The 22,963-nt window shown below is 48.1% G+C and overlaps 1 pseudogene; it reads left to right on the top strand.

Moving 5' to 3' along the window:
* Window positions 1–4,059: 4,059 nt before the first annotated feature.
* On the top strand, window positions 4,060–5,004 carry LOC120843458 (annotated as a pseudogene).
* The last annotated feature ends 17,959 nt before the right edge of the window (window positions 5,005–22,963 follow it).

The raw sequence follows: 22,963 nt of genomic DNA, 5'->3' as shown, positions 1-22,963 counted from the left end.
TTTTATATGCTATATTATAATGTACCGCAGATGTTGGTTTTAGCTTTTAAGGCCAGCTTTCGATTAATGCTCATATCCACCTATTTCCTGCTAGTAATTTCAACGTCGTTGAAATTTTAGTTTCATCGCATAGCCATGCTCTGTCTTCTGTGTTCGTAAAAACTTGGATGACGTTTAAGCTTCGCCTTTAAGAGTGGAACGCGATAGCGTTATCGGGCCCCGTTCGCATCGCCTTCTCATTCGCTTCTCATGCTCTTGAGTCACGCAACAACATAGTGCTCATGACACAACAGTCCTCGTTCCCAAGCCGTGCAAGTGTGCGTTGCGTGGCCTGGTCAGTACCCTGCCTGGCTCGCCACCGGAACGGACGTAGGTTTGAATCCCGCCCGGAATTCTTCAATTTTTTTCTTTAAGGCGAATGAAGGACTTTATAAAATGAAATTATTTGAGACACGCGGCGACCTTTAATTCGCATTGCATTTCATGTTTTAATCACTTTCATTCCACGCGTGACGTCACGTTTCACGTGAGCTTTGTGGGCTGTTTGAAATTCCCGCGCGAGGTCATGGGCTGTGACGTCATACCCTATCGAACAATCCTGGATTTTCCCGTCACGCCACCGACGCCGGCTTTTCTGCGACACGAGCTCGTTAACGCTTTCGCATTAAAAGCCCGTATTTCGCGTGCGTGTTCACCGTGGTTCGGCTCTTTGTAACAGTGAAGAGGGTAACACAAATAACTGGAGCACAAATAAAACGACCTTGTGCCTCGCCGGAAATCAAACACGAAACCGGCATTCAAGGGCAGCCCAACTTTAATAGTACCACGTTCACTGGAAGATGAAGTGAAAAATATGTCAGAAGTCTTAGAAGCATATCAGAAAAAAAAAAAAAAAGATGTTCCTGATAATTTTGTTAGCCAGCTCCTGCGCTCTATCTCCGCAAGAAAAGATTGATTTTATCGACACGTGACGTGACCAACAATGACGCTTGCGTCGTTGTTGGTCACATTGCGAATATTTGTGGCATTTGCTGTCTCTGTCTTTTTTCAGTCAAGTTCCGTTGTTTGTTCAGCGCTTGCCCTATTTGCCTCTCTTCAGCTTTATTTCTTTTATGCGATGTTGTAATTTTTACAAATATGCACAACCAACTCGCCTGCATCGCTTCTTTAATTCTAGGGGAGTTTCAATGACGGTCGCACAACCACTGTGTAATTGTCACTCTTAGTTACGTCATCGCGTGATCTGGTTACATGATCACATGACCTACAGAAAATAGTTGCCATAAACACCTAGGCAGAAGTGCAGAGGTCTCTTGCGGCACCAGAAGACCAGGAAACCAAGCAATAGGCTCTCTACGACAAACAAATAGTTAAATTGAGTCAATTGCGATTTCATGGGGAAAGAGTAAATATACCGTGGTACTGTTCTAAAGTCGGTAAACGCAGAATGCGTTGAGTGTCTTAGCCTTTCATGAAAATTCCAGAAAAACAAAAGCCAAGCAAGTATCAAATCCCCAAAAGTAATACAACTCAGAAAGCCACAGAAATCCGACGGGAGAAACAGGCTGACAAACACAAAGCGTTCTGCATCTATCGACTGTATATTAAGGACCATATCAATTTCAATCTTCTCCACGAGTGCACAAGGAATACACCAAACATCTGGCTTTATTCAGTGTTTGGATAAAGTCAAATGTAGGAACAGAGTGACAATAAAATATCACGAAAAGCCAACGTTTATTATACAATGCAATTCTGCATTTAACAGTTCGATCGACAGAATAAATTGGAGCCTCAGGATTTTATTCAAGGTCACTTTTTGTTACATTATGTGCTGTGACTATAACGAACTTTCCACTGACCTGCCCACATGAATCCAGTTTTATATATTATCTCATTAGACTGCAGAGAGTGTTAACGTTTGGCGTCCGGGTGATTCTACACTTTTATAATCAAGGTTGCACTTCATTTTGTAGAAAAAGAGGTACCTCCTCAAGAGGACAGGATACTCCAAGTGGGACTGCACCTTTGAACCACGTCGAAACCTGACTGCTCGCTGCTTGGCAAGCTTCGAGACGCCGTCGAGACCCACAGATGCTCGCCTCGAAGCAGCGCGGGACAGTTTCGTCCTCGCCATTCGCCAGAAACGGAGCAACACGAAGACATCCAGTGGTCTGGTTAAGGTTCCTTTTGAACTCGATGTATTTCGCTGGGTGTTTGCTAGCAAGGGTGAAAGCCTTGGGAAGGGCTGGTCTCTTTATAGTCACGAGTCTGACTTTGAACGGCTTAATTTGCCGGATGGATGGAGGGAAGTGTTCCGTAGTTGGGTGAAGGTGCTCAGATTGCTTTACCTATAAGGATGAAGCCAGTATTGCGTTTTTCACGTAAACTTCAAGAAAGTGACGGCGAGGTTCTCTCGTACCCCCATGAAAAAGTGCATATTTACATTTCCACGCAGGCGCGAACTCGAAAGAGTCTTGATGTATGAACGGCTTAACATATTTCCTCGTGAAGAGAGCCAGTTATGGACATACTTCGAGAGAGTGTAGCGGTCACATTTGTGGGGGCGAGCGTATTGCTCAAGTGCAAACTTGAGGCAGTTGTCAGAGCATTAACCTGCGAGCCCAATCTCGGGATTAGTTCTATAATCCAAAGCTATGTAAGAGTCGCCAACGAAGGACAAATCAATGAGAAATTTCTCTCACAGTACCGAAGAACACTATCCACGGTCCACAAGTTAAAGGGCAGAAAAAGGTATAGTTTTCTTTCAAGGGACACGACATTTCAAGTTGACCTTTCCGAATTAGTTGGTGAAGCATTCTTTGCAAGCTCTGAAGAGCTAGGTAGTGGCAGCCAAGGCAGCAGCACTCCCCATCACGACAGGTTGGAGCAAATTTCAACCATTCATCTGGACAATGAATCGGAGAGTACGACTCAAGTCGGCGGGAGTTCTCTGCCTGTTCAGACCTGTCTTGCTCTAAGCGACCTTGAACGGAAAACGTGGAACTACGTAGCAGTTTCCAGTTTGGAAAGCGAGGTGGCCCAGCTAGAGGAAGCGCTGAGAAAACGAGACCAAAATACTGTTAATTTTGGTAACTATACACACAGTGGCGCTCTTATTGGCCAAGGCAGCCGTAGGAATGACTACCGGCTTCTTTCCAAACTTTCGTCACAGCTTTACGACCAGTCAGAAGCCTTGGTTTTACAGTACGGAGTACACCTGAGCTCTGTGCTTGTTCAAGACAACCATGAACAGTTGCATGAACTGAATTACGAGGACGACAGCGTTACAAAAAATATGCGTAGAAGTCTACCACATTTCTCGTTCTTCGAGATGACCAACGCAGAGAAAAAGCGTATTGAGTATTTAGTGTATGTTCTAGATGAACACACAGTAAGCAACACTGCGTGGAATGAACTGAAACGAGTTCTTCCTAGTCTTCCTTCATTAAAACAATCTCCGAGTGCAGAGACTATCTGGACGAAGAGTTTCAACTTTCCCGGACACCTGGAACTGCACCTGGGGCCCAAGTGTCCTTCAAGCGGGAGCTTTGTCGGTACATTAAGTCCGCTGCCGAGAAGTCCCATGCCAACTTAGAAGAATTCTGTAGATCTAATCCTTCGGTTATCGTTAAAATCGAAGGGGACGGATGCAACGTGACAAGAAAGGGCACGTGGACCACGCTGAGCTTTTCAACACCAGATGGCGATGACAGGCACAGCCCAAAGAATCACTGCCTTCTTGGTATTATTCAGACAAAAGAAAACTACTTCGCCCTTCGAGAAGGATTTGGAGAAATTATCAAAGAAGTCAATGATGTGTCCGCGCAGAGAGGTATTCTTGTAGACGACAAATTCGTGTCCGTGGATCTCTGCTTCGGTGCGGATCTGAAGTTTATTTTGCTTCTCCAAGGCATGCAGTCGGCGGCTTCATCCCATCCGTGTCCAATCTGCAAGGCCAGTAAGGAAGAACGCTCAAATCCCAGCATCCCATCAGGCTTTTTTATTTCCTCTGCGATGACTCGTACCCTAGATGGAATGAAAAAAGACTGCGACAATATGACAAACTCTGTTCGTCATCCGCCGCTGCTCATGATAGAACCCTCCCGTGTGGTACCTGACATCATGCACATGGGAATGAGAATAGTTGATAGGCTTGTTGAGAACCTCATTCTTGAAATGCAAGACAAAGATTCTTCAATAAAAGTATGCAACGCATCAGCGAAAGAGGACCATGTGGCTAAGCTTATTGCGATTATCCACGATTGTGGCGTCAGCATCCATCTTTTTTCTTCAAATGATTCGAAACATCAGGGGAGGAGCTTCAGTTCGCTGACAGGAACTGACGTTGACGTACCGCTAGAAAAGCTGCCTGGTCGTCTTCGAGATGTCCTTCATCACGATACAGCCGAAGATGTTGTTTTGCTCTGGAACATATTAAGAGAAGTACTTAATGTTTACAAGAATGATACATCGGGCTCTGACGTCTCGGCGCGAACAAAACTTTTTCTCGACGTTTTCGTGCGGCTGAGCGCAAACCGCAAAGGATATGGTCGAGACCGTGTGGTATACATTCACATATTTTGTGCGCACTCGGCGCAAAAGCATGTACAACTGCACTGCCTGGGCCATTATTCCAGTCAGGGGCTTGAGAAGAAGAACGACACGCTGAAAAAACTGCACCACACTAAAACTAACAAGTGGGACACCGCATGGGACGTCTTAAAAATAGTGAAGCGGGGAGAATTGCAGACTCAAAGGCCGCCAGTAAGAAACTACACAAAAAGATCTCACGAGTAGTGGTCTCTGGGCGGTGTTCAAGAAAGTCGAAAGAAAAGACCACGTAGGAGCGTTGTTCCGCTAAATGACAATCCTAGTGGGACTTTGAATCTAGATGCGATGCGCCCCGGTGAAATTAGAACAGAGTTGGCACATCGTGGTATAAATACATCAACCAGGGACTTCCAGAGATTAAAACAAATGCTCAGGGACTCTGAGCGCTGATCAACCGCTACCTGTGATGCGGTTTTGTGACTGGAATGAGTAGTCTGTTGCCCAAATAACCTACGCGACTATTATTCCTACGTTCAGAAAACAAAGCCGGGCAATCTTCGTGTAGCGTAGGAACTCGCTTGTTGCTGAGATCTTAATTGTGTTTGCTATTTTTATCTTGCGTTCATAGTCTTGTGATTTCTACGAGCGGTCATAAGTTCTCGTAGGTATCTTTGTTTCTAGTTCATCACTCGTTTCGTGACGTGTAAGGCAAGTGTTGAACGGTGAGAGTGTATCATCCTTTTCTTATTTTTAACACACGGACGGCCTTTTCACGATGCTGGGACTGTGCGTAGCACTGAAACTGATGCGTGATATTGTCACGAATGAAGGTGACGAAAAGCCGAACAGTGAACTGAAAATAAAGATTTAATGGGCGAACTTGTGCCAACCAAAAATAAATAACGAAAGAGCGTCGAGGTAGCAGAAAAGCGGGCGGCGGTTCGGCGGCACTACAGAGCGCTAGCGAAACTGGGACTGACTCGACAAGGTCGCGGGAGCCGCTTATCTACCCTGCGTCACTATCTCGAAAGTTCGGCAAAGAAGGTTCGAGCGTCGCGCGCTCGGGGCGAGGATGAACTGGCACTTTCGAGAATAACAAAGCAGAAGGAAAGTTACGTCTGCTGCGAGAATGACCGGGAATCTTCTAGAAGACCGTGACCGAGCGTTGCCTTCTCGGCTCTGCGGGTGGCATTATCCCCCCTTTAAAAGTGCATCGTCCCGATGCAGCACAAAAACGGAAAACAAAAAAACAAAAGGACAGCAGAATTGCTAGCCGGAGTTCACAGTCCACACTTCACTCGTCGACGAGAGTGGAGAGTCCTATCGTTCGTAATACGGCTTCAGCCGGACGACATGCACCACCTCGGGTCGCGGCTGACGTCTTGCAGGTGGGCGCGTTCCGTCGGGTAGAACTTCGTAGTTCAGATCGCCGAGGCGTCGGATGATCTTGTAGGGCCCAAAGTAGCGCTTCAGCAATTTCTCACTGAGGCCGCGGCGACGAATGGGCGTCCACACCCATACCCTGTCTCCGGGCTGGAACTCCACGTCGCGGCGGCGAAGGTTGTACCGGCCAGCGTCCACACGTTGCTGGTTCTTTATTCGAAGACGGGCTAGCTGGCGTACTTCTTCTGCTCGTTGGGTGACCAGCTGGGCGTCGTCAGTGCCGTCATCCGTCGGGTCGTGGGGCAGCATGGCGTCGAGCATCGTCCTCACCTTTCTGCCGTGCACCAGCTGAAAGGGTGTAACGCCGGTAGTTTCTTGAATCGCCGTGTTGTACGCAAACGTGACGTAGGGCAGCACTTCATCCCACGTCTTGTGTTCCACGTCCACGTACATAGAAATCATGTCGGAGATGGTCTTGTTTAGTCGCTCCGTCAGCCCGTTGGTCTGCGGGTGGTATGCCGTGGTCCGGCGGTGGTCGGTGTGGCTCAGGCGGAGTATCTCTTGTGTCAGTTGCGCCATGAACGAGGATCCTCGGTCCGTAATCAGGACTTGGGGAGCGCCGTGTCGGAGGACGATAGACTCCACGAAGAATTTGGCTACTTCCACGGCGGTCCCCGACGGGAGTGCTTTTGTCTCGGCGTACCTGGTGAGATAATCAGTTGCCACGATTATCCACCGGTTTCCCTGCGCCGACGGTGGGAAAGGTCCGAGAAGATCCATTCCAACCTGCTGGAATGGTGCAGTCGGGGGCGCGATCGGTTGCAAGAGACCTGCCGGCTTCGTCGGTGGTTACTTGCGTCGTTGGCATTCGTGGCACGAACGGACGTAGAGGTGGACAGTCTTCGGAAGCTTGGGCCAGTAGTATTTTTCTCGGATTCGAGCAAGAGTCCTACTGTAGCCAAGGTGACCAGATGTTGGGTCGTCGTGGCAGGCTTGGAAGATCTCTTCTCGAAGACTAGCAGGAATCACTAACAACCACGTCGAGTTGTTGTCCCCGAAGTTTTCTTTATAGAGGATACCTCTCCGGACGGCGAATCTTGGCAGGTCACGTGAGAAGGCTCGGGGAATCGTACCCCCTCGTCCCTCCAAGTGGTCGATCAATGCACGCAGCTCAGGATCGTCCCGCTGGAGCGCTGCCATGCCGTGAATGCTCACCGCTCCAAGAAAGTGGTCGTCGTCGTCGTCTTTGGCACATCCGGCAGCTGACTCGACAGGGGCTCTGGACAGGCAGTCGGCGTCGCTGTGTTTTCGGCCTGACTTGTAGACCACGGTTACGTCGTACTCTTGCAGTCGTAGGCTCCATCGAGCGAGGCGTCCCGATGGGTCCTTCAGGCTCGCTAACCAACACAGCGAATGGTGGTCGGTGACCACCCGAAAAGGAGTCCCGTACAGGTATGGGCGGAATTTCGTGATAGCCCAGACGACGGCCAGACATTCCTTCTCGGTCGTTGAGTAATTGCGTTCCGCGTTCGACAGCGTCCGGCTAGCGTATGCGATCACGCGCTCCGCACCGTCTTGTCGTTGGACCAGTACCGCTCCGAGTCCTGTATCACTGGCGTCCGTGTGGACCTCCGTTTCGGCCGATTGGTCGAAGTGGCCGAGAATCGGTGGTGACTGGAGCCGTCGCTTTAGTTCGTCGAATGCCTGTTGTTGTTCTTCACCCCAGTCGAAGTTCACGGCGTCTTTCGTAAGGTGCGTTAGCGGCGCAGAAAGCTTGGCGAAATCCTGAACGAATCGCCGGTAGTATGCGCAAAGTCCAAGGAATCTTCGGACGGCAGTTTTGTCGGTGGGCGGTGGAAAGGCCGCTTCGGCGCGAGTCTTCTCAGGGTCAGGACTTACACCTTCGTTGCTCACCACGTGGCCCAGGAACTTCAGTTCTCCGTAGGCAAACCGGCACTTCGTCGGCTTGAGGGTGAGTCCTGCGGTCCTGATTGCCTCTAAAACGGCCCGAAGGCGTCGTAAATGCACGTCGAAGTTGGCCGAGAATACCACGACGTCATCGAGGTAAACAAGACAGCTCTGCCACTTGAGGCCTGCCAGGACGGTGTCCATGACACGTTGGAACGTTGCCGGCGCCGTGCACAGTCCGAAGGGCATCACCTTGAACTCAAACAGTCCGTCGGGCGTGACGAAGGCAGTCTTTTCTCGGTCCCGTTCGTCGACTTCGATCTGCCAGTAGCCACTCTTAAGGTCCATCGACGAAAAGTATTGGGAGTGGCGCAGCCGGTCCAGCGTGTCGTCGATGCGGGGGAGCGGATACACGTCTTTCTTCGTGACCGCGTTGAGCCGCCGGTAGTCAACGCAGAATCGAAGCGTTCCGTCTTTCTTCTTTACCAGCACAACTGGAGAGGCCCACGGGCTGCTCGAAGGCTGAATGATGTCGTCGTTGAGCATCTCCTGTACTTGTTCATGAATGGCCTCTCGTTCCTTTGGGGAGACCCGGTACGGCGGCCGATGCACAGGGAGCGCGTCCTCGTTGGTAATGATGCGGTGTTTCGCAACTGTTGTCAGGCGCACCATCGACGTCGTCGCAAAGCAGTCGCCGAACTCGGCGAGGAGGTCTCCGAGCCTTCCTCGTTCCGTGGCGCTGAGCTTGGGGTTAACGTCAAGCTGTCGCGACACTGTACTGGACGGCTGACATGGCGAGGGCTCGTCGGAGATCGCGGCGATTTCGGCGTCGGCCCGGAGTTCCTCGACGTGTCCTATAGTGGCACCTTTCGTTAGATGCTGCGCCTCCGGTCGAAAGTTCGTCACGAGGACCACACAACGTCTATCCTGCAGCTCCGCTACGCCCCTTGCGACGCCTATTCCTCTTCCGAGAAGCAGTTGGACGTTGCCTTCCAGAAGAACTTTCCCGCTGGCAACTGCCTCGGTCACGACGGGCACAAGAACACTCGACCGTGGCGGCAGGTTCACGTGGTCCGCAATGACTCGGACGGCGGCTGGCGACGTTTTGGATTCCTCCGGAGGTAGCACGGGCTTTCGCAGCGTCAACCTGTTTGCTCCAAGGTCGATCACAGCACCGTACTCACAGAGGAAGTCCATGCCAAGGATGACGTCTCTCGAACAGTCTTTGAGGACGACGAACTTCACGGGGCAGGTCTCTCCGTGGATGTCCACGCGTGCAGTACACCTTCCCACTGGTGTGATGAGATGTCCGCCGGCGGTTCGTATTTTTGGGCCATCCCACGGCGTCATCACTTTCCGAAGGCGGCGAGAGAGCTTCCCACTTAAAACGGAATAGTCTGCCCCGGTGTCGACGAGTGAATTCGCGTCGTGGCCGTCGATGGTAACGTCGAGGTTATTCGACACCGTCACAGAAGCGTCGTTCCTATCCGTTTTGTCGCTAGTGTGGGAGCCCTCCGACGTTTGTGGAGGATATTGGCGTCGTTCGTCACCGGCAATACCACCTCCGGGTATTGCCGCACTCAGTTTTCCCGGCGAGGCAGGGGGGACAGGCTTTCTCGGCGGGACCTACGATGAGGCGATGCAAGGCGTTGCGGTGATGGCGATCGGTAACCGCGGCGGGGAGACGGTCCTGGGGATGGCGAACGGCGGAGGTATTCGTCGATGTCCCTAGGTCGCTCTCCGTAGCGTGGTCGCGGGTCGTCGGGGTGGAAGCCTCGTAACCCCAGCTGCCGGTACGGGCAACGGCGGTAGACATGATCGGCTTCCCCGCAATGGTAACAAAGCGGGCGTCGGTCGGCCGTTCGCCACACGTCAGTTTTCCTGGGTGCTGGTTTTTCCGGGCGCACGTGCTATCGTTCTTCGCGACGTTGGTAGTACTGTGGCGCTGGAGGTTGACGTCGTGGTGGCACCGTAGCTTGGCGGGGAGCTTGCGGCGGTCGTCTGGCCATGGCGGCGTAGGTCAGCCTCGGTTCCTCAGGGGCTTGCTCGTTGTCGGAAGCTTCAGGCTGCAAGGCCCGCTGTACCTCGTCGCGCACGATCTCGGTGACTGACAGCGACGCCGGACGCTCAGCAGCGGGGAGCAGCTTCCGGAGCTCCTCTCGGACGACGTCTCGGATAACGTCACGGATGTCGCGGGTACGGGCGCCGATGTCGTCATTAAGCAGTGTGGAGGCAACGACGCCGGGATGTCGTTGGTAGTAGGAGGCGCGTGCTTGGAGGGCGCGCTCCATGTTCGTAGCCTCCGTGACAAACGCTTCGACGGTGGTCGGCGGGTAGCGGACGAGGCCCCCAAAGATGTCGTCCCTCACCCCACGCATAAGGACACGCAGCTTCTTGTCTTCGGTGGATTGTGGGTCGGCACGCGCGCTCAGTCGCAGGACGTCTTGAACGAAGCTGGTGACGCTTTCGTTGGGGCCTTGCGTCCTCGTCCGAAGGAGGTCTTCGGCTCTCTCCCTTCGGTGCTGACTGGCGAACGTCCCTCGGAGCTCTCCTTTCAGCTGGTCCCATGACGTAATCGAGGTTTCACGATTCTCGAACCAGTGTCGTGCCGTTCCCTCGAGGGAAAAATAGACGTTTTGCAGACGCTGTTCCGGAGTCCATTGGTTGTGCAGCGCCACCCGTTCGTATTGCTGCAACCAATCTTCGACGTCTTCGTAGATCTCGCCGTGGAAGGACGTCGGTGTACGAGGGGCGACGGGCAGGTAGACGACGGGGGCGGCGGTCAGAGTCTGTGACGACTGGGGGTCCATTGTCGGCTTCGTCGACTGGTTGGTGTTCTTCGGCAGTAGACCGAATTCCGGGGGCAACCCTTGAATACGGCGGCTGGCTCGGTGCTCCGAGTCTTCAACGGAAGGTCGTCGGGAAATGGGGCTTGCTGATCGAGTTCTTGTAGGGGTACGCTGCACGGGTTTTGTACCCAGCACCTCCACCAGAAATGTCACGAATGAAGGTGACGAAAAGCCGAACAGTGAACTGAAAATAAAGATTTAATGGGCGAACTTGTGCCAACCAAAAATAAATAACGAAAGAGCGTCGAGGTAGCAGAAAAGCGGGCGGCGGTTCGGCGGCACGACAGAGCGCTAGCGAAACTGGGACTGACTCGACAAGGTCGCGGGAGCCGCTTATCTACCCTGCGTCACTATCTCGAAAGTTCGGCAAAGAAGGTTCGAGCGTCGCGCGCTCGGGGCGAGGATGAACTGGCACTTTCGAGAATAACAAAGCAGAAGGAAAGTTACGTCTGCTGCGAGAATGACCGGGAATCTTCTAGAAGACCGTGACCGAGCGTTGCCGTCTCGGCTCTGCGGGTGGCAATATTGTAGATTACAGTGTGTATATATATGACGCGATACGCTAGATTTGAAACGTGGGTGACTGGCTTTTTTTTTTGATGAATTTATGAAAATAGTGCTAAATTTTATTTTGACTTCACTTGTCGCAATCTACATGTTTCTGTTGCGTCAGTGGGTTGTACAAACTTTACTAGCACGTAACGACAAAAAATTCGAGCATGTGTTCCTTTGCAGCAGACAGAGCAGTCTGTTTCTTTTTTTTTTCTATTGTAGTAGAACACACCTGAACGCTATACCTGAATGCGTTAATGTATACATGTACGCGTCTTCATAAGCTTCGCAGCATGGAACTTTTTTGTGATACTGCTATTTTTCCTTGTTCTGCAGTACGTCAGAGAGCTTCTCGTACGGTTCGAGCTTTTAGCCTTGATCAAAAATATTGCGTAAGCTTTGTTCACTCTACTGCTTTGTTGTTTTCTTCTGTCCTCGTATGATGTACTCATTGGGTAGTATGCTCCCTTTCACCGCAAAATTAACGGATCGGACGCTAGGAACCATCCAGCCATGTGTCAATATAATACCCCTAATTGAATGTAACCATTTATTTATTTTGTACGCAAATGTGATTTTACACTGTAGCTTTAATCTCAGTATCCGCACCAGAAGCTCACTTGATAATCACTTAATTCTGGATGGGCTGAGATGGTCCGCAGCGTCCACTGCTGTTCATTTGGGGTGCAAGGAAGCATAGAACACTTAGGCTAACTGATGACTCGGGTGTGTTGAAAGCATTTTGGTTGTGAGCCTGGGTACGTGAGGTATATCGGACCCTGTATCCCCTTTTTTTTCAATCGCTAGTAATAGACCGATCTCACCAGCCAGTTTGACTACGCCACCGCTGCCGCAATGCATCGAGGGAACTTTAGTCTTTCTGCACGTGCGACAACCCCGCTGGAGCGTTGCGCGAGGGAAGCACGAGACGGCACGTGCACTCGCAGGCACGGCCGTCTGCCTTCTGTGAACTAAAGTTATGGCGGCGTCACGCATGCGCCGAACGCTTAGTGAAATCGGTCTATTGTGTCAATATAATACCCCTAGTTGAATGTAACCATTTATTTATTTTGTACGCAAATGTGATTTTACGGTGTTTCTATGAAGCATAATAAATACTGTTTGGCACTCTTTCGTATTGATTTTTTATCCTTCCGCCTCGATGCCTCTAGAGCAGAAGTCATGATGCTGCGGCTCGCAAGCTGCATGCGGCTCTTCACAAACTAAATTTCGCCTCACGTGATCTAGAGACGCCCACATTAAAATGGTTGGGACCAAGCATTGAGCTTACTCATGAAAACATTACAGCGAGGAACAGGAAAAAAAAAACTGGGCGTTTAAAGTTACCGTAGTTTTCGTTGTCGATAAGCATTTCAGAATGCAATTGTCAGACGGGGGCAAATAAGGTGGAAATTTAACCTGGAATTTTATAATTTCACTTTGTATAGGAACCTTTCCCAAACTTGGTGTGAGAGATACGTAATGCAAAACAGCTGCCTATAATTAAATATCGAGCTCTATGTTTTACACACCCATACAGTTGAAAAACTAGTAAGTCGCATCTAGTGGAATGTATAATCTAGATTCTCTGCTTGACGAAAGCGTTTGCTTGAAATGAAATGAAACTAGGCACCAGTTACATTATAAAAGCTTCGCAGTGTGAAACCATAGCTCCTATATTTAGTCAAGCTATAAGTTATAAGGGGAGCCTAATGACAAACGTTGAAAGCATGTGGAGAAGACGATGTTCTCGCAATACCACCCCCTCCCTTCCCTTCTTGCATCTTCCTAAAATATAACAATTTTACTTGCGCCATCAGTTTGGCCACGCCCGCTCTATAGGCTCAACATTCACCGCAACGCCTACAACAGGTACCAAGTCCTCTGGATCTCTTGATTGTCTTTACAATTTTATTTTAAACTTTTAAGATGAAAATGCATTTTCACGGAGCCCCTGCAGTAAAACTCCTGCGCAGGCATAGTACCCGACGAACGTAACATTGCTGGAATATTACCTATATTTAAATAAGGCGACGGTCACTGTGTCGACAATTACAGATACAGACAATCACACTCACGCTTCTGCTGCCGCCGACGCTCTAGACGGGCACGCTGTTGTTCTTCGTCGGTCAGAGAGCAGCTACTCGATTTCCCGACCCGTCGGCCGCTGCGCGGTCGGCGGCTTCTCGTCGCTTTCGCGCCCATTCGCGCTTTTGCTCTCGTTGTCGCTCTTTGAGGGCACCTTCTTCTTCTACAGAGTGAACTACGCGCGTCTTGCTCATAGCAGGTTCAAAGTGCAACTGCTGATAACGTCGCTAGGGCGATGACTACTGTTGAATATTAGAAGACGACAGCGCAGCACGAGCACGAGCGACCGCGCTGCCAACAATGTGTCTGTATATTCGTATGCGGAGAAATTCTCGATCTACACGCTCTGTCCGCGCACGCAAAAAATTTCAGAACCTAGCCATATACAGCTTCGCTGTAAAGCATTTAACAAAATGATCATGCTAAGAGGCAAGTACAAAATCGTTCAAATGGTGACGGTACATTGAAATTGGTGCTGAGATGTCAAGATAGGGAGGAGCAAAGGCATTATATAATGACTGAATCCGAGAGAGAGGTGAGGTATTACATAGCGAGCGAACGTCAAAACAAACGAAGTGTCTGGTTACTCGAAAAGGCAATCTCGAGTCCTCGGCCACATATTTGTGCGAACTTCTCCCCGCCATTTAAATATTAATACCCCAAGGCGAACTGTAGGTAATAAATAAACAAAAATAATAATGCCCCAAGGGCAAACTGTAGGTAATAAATAAACAAAAATGAACAATAAACAAATGTATTTCATGCATTTCCTGACTTTCTCACGGAAAGCGTAGCCACAACTTTATTTATTCTTGAGCGCTGAAAACGTCTGCCGCGGAAGAGGTATGTAGCACTAATGTAAAAAGTGATGACATCTGAATAAGCCCAATAGTGACACACAAAAAACAAAGATACAGTTTAGAATATTTCTTCGACGGCAGACGAACGTTTTGTGATAATCGGAATAAACGTGCTTTGATAAGTAAGCCCTTGGGAGCAAGAACACAATGTAAGGGTTACAATAGCTCAACAACAGAAGAAAAAACTCAGTTTGTTGAGTGCCAGCCTGGTGGAAAGAAACTGTTAACCAGTGCACCGGGCAACTTTTTTCGATCTGATATGGTGTCAATTATTGTCGGAAAGATCGTTTGAGTTCTGGATGGCACGAGGAAGTGCTGAGGTTTTAAAAGGATGGATGCTGAACGAAATATTCGTTGGAAGCTTTCGCTGCTTTTACGAAAAGAATCCGGTGGTTCTTAAAAAAATAGAAAGAAAGAGAGGCAAAGAGAGAGAGAGAGACAGAGAGAGGGGGTGGGGGGCAACGCTATAAAAAATATCAGGACGGACTTAGCCTTGCCGTTGGAACTGTCATTGTCCCGCTCGGCAGTGGTTCCAAAAGAGGTGAACTCGACTGACCGAAGTTATGAAGGAACCGACGAAGTAAGCAAAAGAGCGAGATTAGTCGACGAGTCTGGAGAGGATGAATGAACTTACATTGCCTAAGATCTGACACGCTAATAAATCGAGAATGAGACTATATGAATAGCGCGGTACAGTCTTAGACGGGTTCTGAATGCGTAATTCTGTACGTTTGGTGATATCATTGAGTATTGTAGACTAAGAAAAAGAAGGTGTAAGCTTCCGGAGACTAAATAGACACGGAAGAAACTAAGAACGAGGAAGGAGAGAGCGCTCGCACTGAAAGGATCGAGATGACGGTCGGGTACAGTTCAACGATACCTCCAAAATAAATAATTGATTATTTCCTTCTATTTTAACACAGTTCGCATAATTAAACCGGCTTTTTATTTTTATCGTCACCGTGGAGATCCTTCCTTCATTTACTTAATAAAGGCTTCTAAATATATTAGGCGTATTCCGGTTTCTGGGGCGGATGTGAGTACTATAAGTATGCTTCTGTGTTTTCGGACAAATTCGATAAAATTGAAAAAATACTTCCGGTAAAATATTTTAATATTTATATTTACCCAAAAAACTCAGATTTTTCAGGACCGCCAACTGCTATGAATCCTACTGGTCTTAATATTTTCCAGGGATCTTCGAACAAGTTTTGCTCTACTCCTCTATATCTAATATTTATTTATTTATTTGAAAAACTGCAGGCCTTTTTCAGGCCCTCGCAGTATCAACTTTCGTTTGTATGATCACAAAGAACTTCCGTTTAGCTTCTATCTTAAAAAAGGGGAATCGTCGAACACGTTTCTCATTGAAAAGGGTACTTTTACTAAATTTACAAACTGCTGTTTTCAACCTTTCGTTCACTTCACCGAAAAAGCCGAAAAACTCTGTACGATGAAAGAAAGCTCCAAAGAACTCCGAATTTATGGTAAAAAATAAGCACTAAACGACACTCCGCGATTTTAAGCAGAAATAAACTCCGAAAACGCAGAATCCTAATTATAAGCTGGATTTCGTATATGTTGGTGCAGCTTTTAGATCTCGTTATAACTTATAGGTAGGGTTCCGTATTTTTGTGTATTCTTTTTTAAATTTAAGGGTGTCTTTGGGTGTTCATTTTTTCAAAGTTCTCTGTTTTCGGTATCTATTTCTGGTGTCGACCAGAAATCAGGGTTTATCAGGGCTTACGTCGTAAAAGCTATTGCACATCTATCGTGTTTTTACAACACACAATGCTATTCGCGCCAGTTATCACTAAGTGGCCCATGTAGAAACAATAATTGCAGCAGAAGGAAGCAGCCTCGCGGAAAAGGGCGGTTTGTTTTCGGGGTCAACAGAAATAAAGCAATTTTTTCAGTTAACCTGGGGTTTCATTTAATTCAAAAATTTCAGTTCGGAGTTTTTCAGTTTTACCAATTTCAAGAAAAATCCCAAGAAAAAAGGAAGCCAGACATCAGCACAGCGAGTGGTCATACCAAAGAGAATATTTCGCTCCTGATGACTTCAGCGGAGGCAGTGTAGAGTTACTATGGTTGTGGAGTTCATGGAAGCCTAAATTAGGCAACACAAAATATGAATCCTTTTTGTTGTAGTTTACTCGACACACTCGCCAATCTGCAAACAACTTTCCAAAAATATCGCATATGTATTGTCGGGTAGTTTTTCGAATACTTGTTCGGAATTCTTTCGCAGATCTGACTTTTTTGCTTCCATATCGCTAGATAAGAAAACGCGGAATGATAGTGTTATCGACTTCTTGCAACCGGGAGGCGCTGATACGGCGTGCTCGTCCGCTCTTTGCGCCCGTCTTGCGTTTGTTTGCCTCAAAATGCGCTCACAGGCTGCTTTTACACTCTCCCCCACCACACGCACACACACATGCGCGCGCGTTCACACGCACACACGCACGCACGGACGCACGCACACACACAAACAACCCGTCTCGTCGAATTAACCGCCAACACTGGCGCGGGTTTTACTGCCGCGTCAGCACGCTCTCTGCGTGTTCTTTGTGCAGTCCATCAATTGATCTTCCCCCTTTCTGTAGTACTGTTTGAGAAGCTCTGATAACGTAGCTCTATTTTCTATTTTCCACAATTTTATTCATTGCACACGGAACGCATTTCGGTTTGGCGGGAATTTGCACACGACGTAAAAGTTAGAGGTGAATACGCCACGTGTCGGTAAATAAGTGAACTAGAACAGCTTGTCACAAATTTCTGGCCATGCGTGTCACGGGCTCTCGGACGGAAGGACACAAACACAGGGGAGCAAAATTCGTGACAACGCTTTTTTTTTTTGACGAGCCTTACCACGGCAATTGGGCCGTATCACACAAACGTTTCCGGTAATCATTGGGTACAGTTAGTTGGGTATATACTACGTTCAGTAATAGTCTACTGTGTGGCTAGCTTTGGCTTCCCAGCGAAAGCACATTTGCTCAAAAAAAACGCGCAGATACCTTGGTCTGCAAAGGAATTTTGTCAGTGTCCTACTTTAATGACCCTTATCTCAGCAGTCAGGTTGCATCTTGAAAAGTTCCCCGGAAATCGTATAGTACAGCTAATTGGGTATATGCTTCATTCAGTAGCGAGTTTAGGAGACCGTGTTTCCCCCTCCGCTAAGTCCCTCTGCTACCCGGAACTCTCCAGCCAAGGCCATCGGCGCGCAGGAGTAGTGGCGCGTTCTTTGTGGCGGAGGGTTAGTGGAGGGGGAAACGCGGTCTACTAAAACTCCCTAATTTAAGTCTTCTAAGTCGTTTTCTACGACTTCCCCGCGAAGGCGCAGGTGCTAAAATAATTCTAGCTGCTAGAGATTTGGTCAAACTGTACAAATTTAATGATCTTGATCTCGGAAATCTGATTGCACCTTGAAACGTTTTCCGGAAACCGTATAGTGCAGCTAAATGTGTATATACTCCATTAAATGTAAGTCTTCTAAATCGTTTGTTTCGACTTCTCCGGGAAGGCGTGGTTGCTTAAAAAACGCGCGGGAACCTTGGTGTACCGGAATTTTTTCAATGTCCTATTTAAATATTCTTATCTCAGCAATCAAATTGTACCTCAAAACATTCTCCGGGTATCGTATGGTACAGCTAACGGGGAATATGTTCCATTAAATGTAAGTCTTTCAAGTCGATTCCTGCGACTTCCCCACCAAGGCACAGTTCCTCAAACAACCGCGTGGAAATGACTTGCTGCGGCTTCCTCTATATCCGTGTTCTCGCTCTTTTTTTTTTTTAAATAACCACGCATAACACAAGTTTTATTATACTTAAAGGGGCCCTGCAATGACTTTTTTACTAGTTTTTAATTTGCACCGAACCTGAGCGCACTGAACGTAGTAACTTAGTGAAACTTTTCTTTTCTCGAAATTATAGGCAAATTAAAATTACAAAAACAAGCAAAAAATAACCTCCCTCATGACGGCCTTGGTTGCTTGAGAGTGGCCGTGAACTAGAGGAGAAATAGTGAGCTCATCGAGCGCTCACGGCTGCTGCAGTCCGTGTCGACGGCGCGAGAACGCGCCATTAAAGCGTGTTCTGGATAGGCTGTATGCGGCGGGCAGCCAGAGCGGCTCTCATGGCATTTGCTGCGCGATTAAACACTAATTTGGCGTGACACTTCGTTGGCCACAAACGACAGCAAACACGGGGTAAAGATCAGTTCAGAATGGGAGCTACTTTGCGCTGCCATACCGCGAAACGGCCAAACCGCAAAACAAAGCTTCTCGCCGAAGGCCTTCAGAACGCTCGGAGCCGGTCGGATACTCCTGCCCATACGACCGCAGCGCCGCCGCGTACATCCGGGACCTTTCCGTGTGGCGCCTGATCCCACTACTCCTTTCTAGTATGCGCCGCCTTTTCCACCGCTTGGTGGCGGGTATGTCGACGGGTCATTTCTTGTTTTCGTACTTTATAAACTGCATTCGTTTCTTTTTTTGATCTAAAATGCTGAACAAAGACTACCTTTATAAATAATTGAAACGGTTCGCGCCACATATACTGCGTATTTCGACTAAAAAGAAGCTTTTGGCGGTTCTGACCAGTAGTAAGGCCAGGACCAAAGACGTCACATTTTGCGCGCTTTTGGTACCGCGGGTCGCCCTCGTCGGTGGAGGAGGTTTCCGTGTCGTCCGGTTAAAATATGACGCATTGATATTTAGTTACTCTCTCCGTGCCTGCTGGCTTGCCCAAACCCCAAGAGACGTGGAAACTGCAAAAAAGGTAGACGCTTAAATATGATTGCAGGGCCCCTTTAAATATTGTCTTTCTGTGTGTGGACATACTAAAACACGTATACAAGACTTCTCAGTTAACATGCACCAAGCCTTAAAAACCCTGCGCCCTAAGCACACAAACCTAACTGCTTGTTATTAGCGAGCATCATCTAAAAGAGCCGCATCCGTTTTATTGTCGTTATTAATTAGACTGAATAAATCTTACCCTTCGGAACACTCTTCATAATGACATATAGTTCAACATATTCTTAGCACCTGGCCTAGTCTTCACGTATATGAAAGTTAACATTTTTATGTGCTACGCGGATACATTTGTTCAGACATAACACTGCAAACGGTGTATTATATTTATGAATCTGACACTTGCGTAATCCAGTTGTTTGTGTGCTTACACTTACGGAAATGCTGCGCAACATTTCCGTAAGTGTACCAAGAAGCTCTTCTCCGTTCAGCCCTAACGTAAATCAGTAAGCAAAGAATAACGAATATCTCTGGATTGTTTGCCTACTCTGGCATTACATCTGTTATGTCTGTTGTCAGTTGTGGCATTTTTGACAACAGACATGTTGTACATGTCTGTTTTCAGCTGTGACCCATAAACCCACTGTCTTCCTTCTTCGCGTCCAGGGCGTTCCGAGATCGCGAAGGGTTCAGTCGCGGTGGACGACGTTCCAGCGAAGGGGACCGCCAAGACTCGGCGTCCTCGTCCACGACGCGTCGGACGTCGTCGGACATCCGAATCAGCAAGAAGGCCGAGGAGAGGAGCCGATGTCGCCGACTCGAGGACGACCTCCGCATGGGTCGCGGTCTGAGTCCCAGACGTCCGCCGCGCTACATCAGACCGAAGCTGCTTGACTCGACCGTCCAGGTAAGACAGTGTGCTCCGAGGTTACAGGCATAGTGAAGAAAATTGAAAGCATTTCGGAACCGCTGCTTGTATAAGGGACCACGAAGCGACCTTGAATTTGAATGTTATGCATTTGCGCAAGAGATATATAGACACGAGTGTGGCGGAAATGTACCCCCCCACGCAACGCCACGGACATCCTTAACATTTTTGTCAGGGTGTTATTCCTAGGATAGAAGCGGACTATTTCTTTTAATCCCTCCTTTACAAACGTTTATTTGACGTAGTCCATGGAATTACCCTAGGACCTAGGGTAACGCCGACATGAGCATTGTCTCTGTTAGAACTACAATTAATGCACTGGCGGCTGTTCGTGTTTCTTGCGTCCAAACGCTGCAGTATCGACAAGAGCCCAACTCTTACGTTGTTCTGACCACCGCATGTGCCATTGTGCATTGCCAACCGCTGCTCGTTCTTCTTCAATGTTTTCTACTACTGCAGATAATGGGAAGAGAGAAACACCAATGCACTGGGAGGTTTTAAGCGTTAATAAGTTATCTTGAGCAGTATTGAAGGAAGGTAAAAACATAATTTTGTGGGGCCACTTAATGATTGTGCGAATTATTGCGATGTTGCGGATATACTTCTCAAGAACATATTTAGACCGGTATGTTTGGTCAAAATGCGAGACAAAATTAACGGATTTTTTTTTGCATCGTCGTCTTCTTGATATTTTGAAGATTAATTCTACAAAAACAATAAAGCGACTGTGACAACACAGTGATCAAGTAGATGTTGTAAACAATTTGTTTTTTCTGTAACAATGACCTGTAGTCAGCACGCGATTTCAGTGCGGATATACCGGGGCGAAAACAAATCAAGAAGCCATTGTTGCGGAGTTGCCTCTCCGGAGTTGGGAATGACTCCAGAATCATTCCGCCCTTCCACGACTCCCTCAATGGAATGGGAATGGAATAGCATCAGCACTGGGAAAAATGGTATGGGGTATGGAGTTGGGTGGCATTTTGCCTAAAAGAGCGTGACAGTGGAATGCACCCTGTTTTATGTAAACTGTGTCGATGTGGTCAAAGGTGTTTTTAGAACAGCGACATTGTACTTTATGTACTGACGGCTTGGTTATGTGACCGGCTCATGTTATTCGGGGATGCAAGTGGCGCCCCCAGTGAAGCAACTAAAACGGAAGAGTTGCAGGCGGACAAGGTCTTGCTCCTGGCGCCGCGAGACGCGACAATGTGGCTGTTTTGACCATGTGTGATTCAGCACCAGTCGTAGGCTGCCTGGCAAGGACAATGTCCCACCGCTTGCGTTTCTTGGATGCGTGCACTTGCCATGTATCCCCTAGAGGGGAAATATATACACGGTCCTTTCGTGAATAAAATGGTTGGCTTGAAGTTGGCCACCTTTTACGAGCCTTTTTACGCTTGTTCACGCGATCGACATCTGCAGTGCCACCATAGCAACCGCCACTAGCGCTATCTGTGACCACCACTCGGCTTAGTAGAATAAATCGTTTCGTGACTTGTTTTGCATAGTTTTGCAGTTGTCTGAGCGTTTGATAACTTGTTCTTTATACTGACGTTAGTTGCCGGCCGCTTAAAGGGGCGCGAAAGAGGATTCTGCGATCGTCTGTTCATGCATGGTCACAACTGATTCTACGGGCCCTAAGCATCCTAACAATCCAGAAATTACAATCACGCGACTTCGATTTCTTTATTAGAAACGTAATGAAGGGTCGGGACACATCCCTTTTGAGCGGAATTTTTCGCAGAGCGGCTTGCGATTCCTTTCCTGAGCGGAAATATCGGCTCAGAAAGTGGTTTGTCGCGGCTTTCCACACGTTTTTAATGAGAAAATCGGTGTCGAGTGACTGGAATTTTTAAAATTTTAGGATGCTTAGAGTCCGTAGAATTAATTATGACCAAGAACAGACGGTCGCAGAATCCTCTTAAGTACCGCTTTAGTGTAGTTGTTAATAGCCATTTATTCGCGGTGGGGACTTAGAGGAATGGAATGGAAAGGTACAGCCATTCAGGGGTGGGAATGAGCCCAGTGTTTCCAGTGCTAGGAGATGGAATTATCGGAAAACGAATTCCCTGGAATAGAGTTGGAATAGAATGGGGGGCGTTCGTTCCGCAACACCGCTCGAAGCAGCAAGAACTGACGCAAGGGTGTCGTTACGCCTTGCCTCTAACCCTCTAAAGAGGCAAGGAGAGATACATTTTATATTAATCGCAGCTCAGCGTTTATCTCCTGTGAAGTGCGTGTGGTTTTGAATTTGTATAAATTACTTATGGGACTCTGTAACAATGCGATTCAGGCCAACCATGCTGCTTCGGTGTCCTTACGGATTTCTTCCTGTTAGAGTCGGCGAGAATTTGGAAAATGCCTCAGATAAATATGCATTTATTAATTCTGTTTGCCCCAGACTTCTGACAGTTCTACGTCAAAGCACATTGTGCCGGACGCGAAGGCCAAAGCGGTCTCTCCAGTGCCGCCTCCCCGCCAACGTCTGATCAGGGGACCGCACCCCGACGCTGAGGACGTTCCCGTCAAAGTCGTCCGCGACGCCGGAGCCGCCGGCTCTGGCAAAGGATCCAGTTGAGTCATCTTCTCTTTCTCTGAACCTTCTTTAAGGGACACTAAGGAAAACTTAAAAACGTTTTATCATTCGTTAATGAAAACTGCGAGGTGGGGCACGAAGATAAGTTAAAGTAATTGGTTACTTTCTGTCTCTATTGGGCTCTCAGAGACCTCAACATCGAGACATTCTTCAACTCGCTATACATTCAGAGGGAACAGGTCCACTCGTCACAGCCAACTTGTCACAGGAAAACTTGTCATAGGTCAACTGGTCAAAGAGGGCATCTTGTACTAGGTGAACTCGTAAGAGGGGAAGTGGTCGCAATGACCTTCTCGTAACAGGAAAAGTCGTCAAATGCTTTCAGTTCGTTCGTCACATTTCTTACTTATTTTTTTTATCTTGTTCGATAAACCCACAAGGGTGTATTGTCTTTCACCGTGACCCATCTTTTTCATTGTAAGCACTTTTCACAGTTCCTTTTGGAGGGCAGATTTTTGTAAGGGGGATGCCAAGATTCAAAAG

Source organism: Ixodes scapularis, unplaced genomic scaffold, assembly GCF_016920785.2.
Source record: "Ixodes scapularis isolate PalLabHiFi unplaced genomic scaffold, ASM1692078v2 PGA_scaffold13__105_contigs__length_92229423, whole genome shotgun sequence".
NCBI classification, from domain to species: Eukaryota; Metazoa; Arthropoda; class Arachnida; order Ixodida; family Ixodidae; genus Ixodes; species Ixodes scapularis.
The sequence above is the reverse complement of the archived record's forward strand: the minus strand, read 5'-3'. Positions and strand labels throughout refer to the sequence as shown.